Consider the following 8626-nt stretch of genomic DNA (forward strand, 5'->3'; position numbering starts at 1 on the left):
ACAAAAACAAAACACAAAAAATATATAAACTTATTATAAAAAATATTTTCTTTGCAAATCCTAAAAAGGTTAGCTATCTTTATATGTAAATCATTCAACCAAATACTAAAAGCTGATCACATAAGAGTACCCAAAGATAAGAATAAACAATTCACAGAAGAAATATTTTAAAACAACAAAATGTGCAAAGTTTAACCTCAATAATCATTTGTTTAATCAATATTTGTTGAAGACCTGTAGGAGCCAAACCTGCAATGATAAATATTGTATTCTAGTGCTGGGAAACTGGCACTAAACAGATCAACAAAAATCTCTATAGTATTCCAAGTGACAATAAGAAACAGAAAGCACTGACATTTGAAGAGAGAAAGATTGTTATCTTACATGGTGTAATCAGGATAGACCTCTCTGATAAGGCTTGTGCCTACTATCAATGTATTGCATCTCAGCTCTAAATCCACCACCATTGGCTCTCTATTGTACTACTTTATCTCTTTCCAGTCTGCTCTTCCTTGGGTGCTCTGCCTCAGACTAAAAGATAGATTTTGCTTCCATTAAATCAGATATTACTGTATTACTTAACGTTTTGTTTGACCCCTCTCAGGCGCTAAAGTAGAAAATCACAATATTAGTATTTACAGTGGACATTAGGTTATCCAAGAGATACCTCATTTTTAGATTAAAATTGAAATAAAATACAAAATTTGAAAATTCATGTAAGCAAGTTATGTTCTACAAGAAAATTTCCCCCAGAAATATGTGGAGTGCCTAGGTGGCTCAGTCCATTAAGCATCTGACTGTTGATTTTTGCCCAGGTCATGATCTCAGAGTTGTGGGATCAAGCCCCATGCCAGCCTCTGCCCTGGGTGTAGAGCCTGCTGGGGGATTCTCTCTCTTCCTCTCCCTATGCCCCTCCCCACCCCTCTTTCACTCTTTAAAAAAAAGAAAAGAAAAGAAAAAGAAAAATGTGAGGATGGTTGGTGAGAAAATATTGGACTTAGGATAAAAAGCATTTGACTTGAATCATGATTCTTCTACTTAATAGTTAGTGGCTTTCAGTAATCGGCACCTGTCTCTCGTGTCTAAGTGGGACATTGGCCACCACTTCTGAAAGTTACTGTAAGGACTGAGGGAAACGATGTCCATGAAAATAAGGATTTCACCCAAATTAAGAAAAACAACTTCGGTTTCAATTTCTGCAAGGTTAGGAACTTGAAATAGGTACATGTTACGATCTTTTCCACTTCTACTTCTAATTTCAAAGAAAGCAAATAACAGGAGTTAACAATTTGGACTAGTTTTTGATTCTTACTTGTCTTATCTCTTTTGGGGACTGAGTTTTACTGGTGTGTGTGTGTGTGTGTGTGTGTGTGTGTGTGTGTGTATTTGTATGTATATTATATATTTGTATACATCTATATATACAAATTCAACTATACTGCAGGTTTTCAGAAATGAGAGATAATATTCAAATACTGCTGGTGTTAGTGGTGTTTTCCCTAACTTTGAATTCAAATATGTTCAGTTGGCCAGGCATTTGTGTAACGATGACATTTCCCACATCTTCAAAGAAACTGAGCAGTTTATTGACATTTTCAGTAAAATATTTACAAAGAGAGAGATGAATCATCTTTATGGCTTTTTGTGTTTTGTGAGTAATTTTAGTGCTTTCCAGTGTCAACTGTGACTATGCATGAATTACTTTATAAATGACACTACCACCTAGCCCCTTGTACTCATTTATGTAAGAAAACTACTGTAAAGCTTAGTGAGTAAAGAAAAACATAGATGGTGAATATGTTTTTAATGTTTTTAAATGCCTTAAAAATAGTTTTAAGCATCTGCCCAGCCTCACATAAGACCTTGATTTTCCCATTTCTGTCATACTTCATATCTTATAGAAAACCCAGTGTTTCAAATATTTAAGAAAGATCTCTGGAAACAGCATACATTTAATGTCATCCTGCTATAAGATTGCTTAAAAGGAGAGAAATGAAATTAGATTAAAAGGTATGATTTAACAAATACGTATCATTAATATGCTGCTAGTCAAACAGAAAAAAATTGTTGCAGTGAGTAGGTACAAGGAGACTTTTGTCTGAAATCTCAGACTCTCTCTATCCGGGTCATACCATCATTATGACCATCATTACCACCATAAAGCTCTAGGACATACTTTCTTTCATTTTCAAACTACTTCTCAGTGAATACAATGTATGCATAGAAGAAATTCTCATTTAATCACAGTTTAATTTTCTATCTGGAGAAAGAATAAATGATATGAAACATACCACTGATTTTGGGGAAAATACAACATTCCTAAGACAATTATGCAGACATAATGTAATGCAATGTATATACATTTTTAAATGAAATGAATGAAACATACAAATATCTTAAACTGATATAAGTATTAATCATTTTAATCTCTGTGTAATGAAATCAACTTAGATATTTAAGGAAGAAACCACTGTGTATTTTATTTTATTTATTTATTTTTGATTCAATAGTTTTATTTTACTTATTTAAAGTTTTTATTTAAATTTTTTATTTAAATTTAATTTTAAATTACATTAAAAAACAAATTTTTTATTTAAATTTTATTATATTTATTTAAATATTTTATTTAAATATAGCAGGCACTTGCATGGCTCAGATGGTTGAGCATCTGCCTCCGGCTAAGGTTATGATCTTCAGGTCATGGAATCGAGCCCCAGGTCGGGCTCCCAGCTGAGCAGGGAGTCTGCTTCTCCCTCTCCCTCTGCCTCTCCCCGACTTGTGTGCTCTTTCCCTCTCTAATGAATAAATAAAATATTTTTTAAAAATAAATAAAATAAATTCCAGTTAGGTAACATCCAGTGTTATATTATTTCAGGTGTACGATACAGTGATTCAATACATCCATACAACACTCAGTGTTCATCATGACAAGTACACACCTTAATCCCCATTACCTATTTTATCCATCTCCATACCCACCTGCCCTCTGGTAGCCTTCAGTTTCTTCTAAAAGTCTGTTGTTTGGTTTATCTCTCTTTTTCCCTTTGCCTGGTTGTTTTGTTTCTTAAGTTCCACATATGAGTGAAATCATATGGTATTTGATTGACTTATTTTGATTAGCATACTATGTATTTTAAGTTTTTTAAAAAGTATCTATTAGGATCAAGATCAGCTCCTAAAGATCCACATATAAGAACACAAATACTGACTTAGATTATCTCTATTTGGGAACACTTTGCAATTTTTTCATATTTAATTGAAGATAACATTTATATGGGCACACAATGAAACTTTCAAATATAGCATGATATACATAGATAAAGGAACAATTTGGTTTCATTTTTTTTAAAGATTTATTTATTTATTTTAGAGGGCGGTGGGGAGTGGAAGAGGCACAGGGAGAGGGAGAGAGAATCTCAAGTAGACTCTTTGCTGTGGGCAGAGCCTGACAAGAACCTTGATCTCACAACCCTGAGATCACAATTCAAGCAGGTGTTTTACCAACTGTGCTACCTAAGCATCCCAAGAACAATCTGGTTTTCTAAGATTTCGAAGTTCCCCTTTCAGCTTCATTTCCTAACTGCCTACCCATTTTCTGTTCTAAATAGAGAAAAACAAACCCTAGTTTTGCTTTTTCCTTCTTCTTCCCATTGGGTTTATAGGTCATCCAGTGGCCATTTGTGAAGGATGGTTGTTCATGCCATTTCAGTCCTAGTTTTCAGCTGATTGCTTACAGTTGCAGAATATGATTTCCTTTTCCTTTTTTTAGATTTCTCAACACACCCAACCTGGACCATAAAGCTTCATGTCTCCTCTGTCACATACTCACCACAAGATTTTTTATGGGAGCACTATGGTATTCCCACACTACTTATAAAATAATTTTACCTGTAGCACAAGATGCCTTTTGAAAAATTGTCTTCTCACAACATTATACGTACTATTGTCTACACTTAACAAATTAAAAATGAAATGACATGTAACAGGGAACCTCAAGTTAGAGTATTATACAAATAGCATGAACCATAAAATAAGCCACATAGGGTCAGGAATCTCACTCTAAATTATAAGTCATGAGATTTTAGACAAATTAATTTCTATCAGCTTCAATTCCATCTTCAGGGAAAATGATAACAATAATAACACCACCCTTGTGGGATTGTTGCAAAAAAATAACAATAACATAAATTAGGAGAACTATTCTATCAATTATATTATCACAGTCCACAAATTGTAAATACTTACTGGGGTTTAAGGATTTGTCTTAAAGCAAAAGTATGAACAAAGAGAGAAATCTTCTACATGTTATAATTTAATGATCATAAGGAAAGGACACTCCTGCTCAAAAATTACTGTGCCATAGCTCGTTTTTCCCCAATACGTGGTACTCTTCAAAAATAAAACACCGGTCTTTAGGGACGTCTCAGTCAGTTAAGCATCAAACCCTTGATTTTGGCTCATGTTGTTTTCTCAAGGTCATGGGGTCGAGCCCCACATTGGTTCCACTCAGCCAGGAGTCCGCTTGGGATTCTCTCCATCTCCCTCTGTCCCTCCCCATCATGTGCACTCTCTCTGAAGTCAAATAAATAAATCAAGGGAGGATAGAAGGAAGGAAGGAAGGGAAAGGAAGAAAGAAGGAAAGAAGGGAGGAAAAGGAAGAAAAGAAGCCATTGAGTCTGTTAAAACACAGATGATATTTGAAGACTTAAAGCAAAGGAGAAAGTGACAGGAAGAAGTCTGGCAGATAGATCTTTCTTCTTTCCCTTGGATATGCTCTTTTGATGCAGTGATTCATACAGTATCTCTTTACAGATACTGCTCAAGATCAACCAACCACCCTCACACCAAGCGCTTGTCAGCTTAGTGAGGTGCTTGTTCACACGTGCTCTCCCTCATTCCTAGTCTCACTCTCCTTTCTCTCTCATTCCTACTTCCCTGGAATTGCACTCTGCAGTCAAGTTAACAAGTAAATTCTTACCTCGTGCTCTTCTGGCCAAAGAACCTGAGCAAAGACCATACGCTAAAAAAGAATCTACAGAGAAAATATTATGCAATGGGACCCAAATGCACTTATACTTTTTAAAGTAAAACTAGGACTATATATTTCTCAACTTTATGTTAATCATTACCTGTCTTTCCAATGGCCTGCAAGTTCAGTCTTCAGTTGGGTAGACATTCTCAGTCACGGCAGGTGGGATCTTTGCAGATCAGAAAACTAGATTCTTTCTTAGTGCCCTATAGTAAACATAAGGAGATACAATTATTGATTTCTCACCCCCAATATTCTGCCATATTAGTTAACTACTTCCTTATTCACCAAGCTGCTCACACAGAAAGCATCCTTTATTCTTTTCATTTTTTTCTTTTTTCTTTTTCAGAATATAACATGCCTCATGGAATTTTAACCCCTTAATCCACCCCAACACAAACTCATAAACTCATATACAAATGATACTTAGATTTCAGTAACAATGTTATATAATATGACTCACTTCATTTTTTAAAAAGATTTTTATTTATTTATTTGACAGATATCACAAGTAGTCAGAGAGGCAGGCAGGGAGAGAGAGGAGGAAGCAGGCTCTCTGCTCCATGGGGCAGAGATCCCAGGACTCTGGGATCATGACCTGAGCTGAAGGCAGAGGCTTTAACCCACTGAGCCACCCAGGCACCCCGACTCACTTCATTTTTATTGAACAAGGATTTGCAAAACAGGCAAAAGTTGGTTTTACACCTCTTAGCCCAGCACCTTCCTCAAAGTTATAAAAACGTAGAGGTCAGATAATGAAAGATGTTTCTCTGCATAGTTGCTTAAGTGTTATACCACCCAGCTTGCCCTCCAACAAAGGGATGAGATGGCTTCCCTCCTTCTTCAGTTTAATCCTAAGAGAGTCTAGACTCTGTCCTCTGAAGTTTCTGGAACTCAAAAATCTATACAAGACACATGCCAGAAAAAAACAAAAGATACGAGTGGCCAGTTAGCTGCCTGACTAATAAAGAGGGGTCTACTGAGAAATTGCCATGATTTGTTAAGGAAAAGGATACATGAATGTTTCTAGGCAAACTGTCCTGCCATTATAAACTAACAAGTCAGTTCTAAGGCTGAAGACCTTAATAGAGCAAAAGGATGGTTATACTGGAAACCAGAGACTGAGGGAAGAATCAAAACTGGACATCTGGGGAAAAATCATTATCTTTATCAGCAGTTCTTAATCTTGAAAATGCATCAGAATTACCTGCGTGAGGACTTGTTTAAATCACAGCTTGCTGGGCCTACCCTTAAAGTTAGATTCAATAGGTCTGGGATGAGGTCTGAGCATTTGCATTTCTAACCAAGCCCAGGGGATCCTAATGCTGCTAGTCCAGGACTACACTTGGAGAACAACTACCTACTTTAAAAGAAAGACTGTCAGAGATCCTCAAACACAAGGCAGACTCCCCACCAAGATCCAGGTGTGGGGAAGGAGGGGGCGGGTGCGTGAAGAGAAGAAAGCACAAAGATAAAATCTCAGTGCTCAAAACAAGACGATTTCTTGCTCACATAAAATCAAGTCAGATGGGGTCGATGGGTGAAGATAATGAGAAGAGGACCTAGTCTTCACAGTCATTCAAAGACCCAAACTGACTGACCCTTTGCCACCTTCAAGTGGCTTGCAAAGTTATTCTGGGTGTGGCCATCCAATCAGTAGATGAGAGAAGAGATGGGAAGATCATGTAAGATGTTCTTATGAGACAGGCCTGGATTCCTACACCCATTGCTGAGAATTCAGTCATGTGACCTTACCTAGCTGTAAGGAGAGTGGGGCCATGTCATCCCTGGCAGGCCAGCCACATCCCAGCAATCTATGTCCAGAGAGCAAAAATCTCCAGTGGACATCTAGTGGTCTCTGCCACCAAACCCCCTTTCCACTGCAGGCTTCTAGCCTTAAACAAGTCTGAGTTCAGCTTTAAAGGAAATGTATAGTTAATTATCAAAGTGAATGTAACTAAAAGTAACCCAAGGATTTATTATCTGAGTGACCCGAAAAGAGTTATGGGACCCATGCAGGATAGGGACAAGAGGATGAGGGGAGTGTGTTTGCAGGGAAGGTCATGAGGGAAAATAAAGTTGTTGTTTTAAGATCACAGAGTTCCTCTCTTTTAACATGTTACACTGCTTTTTTAGAGAGTAAGCAAATTTTTAAGTGAGGTAAATCTAAAGATTTCATCATTTCACGTGTCTATAACTTGATATCCTTTATTTATCTCATTCTGAAAGCAAAGGACAAATCTCCTTTTCAAGGATGAAAGCTTGCTATTATTGAGGATATCGTCCATGTGACCCTGCAACTCCAGAAACAGAACCATTCCACACAATAGCTGCAAATACCTTGCTTTTTAAGGCGGTTACACTGACTGCAGGCACACCCGTGGGCCTGCTTTCCGTAAAGTGAAATTACTTCCTGTGACATCTCGTAATTCATAAAGTTGGAGAGTCAAGCCATTTATGTGACTTCTAGTGATAACTCTTTAAGGCTGTCCAAAAGCAAATTAACTGATATATGATGCTATTTACTTGAAGGGAGAAAGAAAAGCAAGAAGAAAAAGAAACATCCTTCACTGTCTTTGATTTATTTCGTCCATTAGGACACACAAAGCAGCATCTTTCTGTAACATCCCGTCTCTCCTATGAGCTGCACTTTCTCTGTGTTCCTTCTGACCAGTTCTATCACCAGCATCCATTGCTTCAGTTTTTACTCTCATCCCTTGTTCTGCATGAGGCAAATCATCAGGCAAAGAAGCCAAACAATTATGAATCATCTGGATGACTCGTTGCAGATACTTTGGAAACATTGTAACTATTTCAAGGTGTTAACATTTCTGCACCTTCTCAAGGTCTGTGATTCTCAAGGTCTCTCAATATGCTACACACCTACAAGAAGGGGCTTACAGTCTTTTATCTTTCCCGTCTTATTTTATATTCCCAGGGCTCCTTATCAAAATATCTAAGAGATCTAAGAAATTAATAAAAATAAACATATTGAGGTTCCTCAGGTCATTCTCATGACCACACTGCGCAGGATGATACTGTTTGATGTCCTGTCTGCAGGGTAGATGATAAGATCACATTGGAACTGATGCCAAACATCACGTAACTCTTTTTTCCTGGAGGTGTAGGCTTGGCAGTTGGGTCTTCCTAAGTATTTTCATCTGTATACTCCTTGATGTACTGCATTGGAGGGGGTGAAAGGGCACACATGTGCTGTGGCTCACTCATTGCGGAAGAGCTGGAACCCAGCTCTCTGTTTACACTGCTAACCGCGTTGGCTACCATCACCAACTGACTTCTGGCCTCCTCCAGAAAGAAGCCACTGATGCTTTTCAAAAATTTCTTTCTTGGGCCACCTCAATGGCTCAGTTGGTTAAGCGACTGCCTTCAGCTCAGGTCATGATCCCAGGGTTCTGGGATCAAGCCCCACATCTGGCTCTCTGTTCAGTGAGGAGCCTGCTTCTCCCTCTCCCTCCACCTGTTGTGCTTTCTCTTTCTCTCTCTCTCTCTCTCTCTCTCTCTGGGTCAAATAAGTTTTTTAAAAATCTTAAAAAAATTTAAAAATTCCTTTCTTTTACTCACATGCCACAACCACTC

At 37.6% G+C, this 8626-nt stretch overlaps 1 pseudogene; it reads right to left on the reverse strand.

The window, feature by feature from the left end:
* Window positions 1-7596: 7596 nt before the first annotated feature.
* On the reverse strand, window positions 7597-8257 carry LOC116871783 (annotated as a pseudogene).
* Between the last annotated feature and the right edge of the window lie 369 nt (window positions 8258-8626).

The sequence above is a fragment of the Lontra canadensis genome, unplaced genomic scaffold, assembly GCF_010015895.1.
Source record: "Lontra canadensis isolate GAN:19392208 unplaced genomic scaffold, GSC_riverotter_1.0 scaffold27, whole genome shotgun sequence".
Taxonomy (NCBI): domain Eukaryota; kingdom Metazoa; phylum Chordata; class Mammalia; order Carnivora; family Mustelidae; genus Lontra; species Lontra canadensis.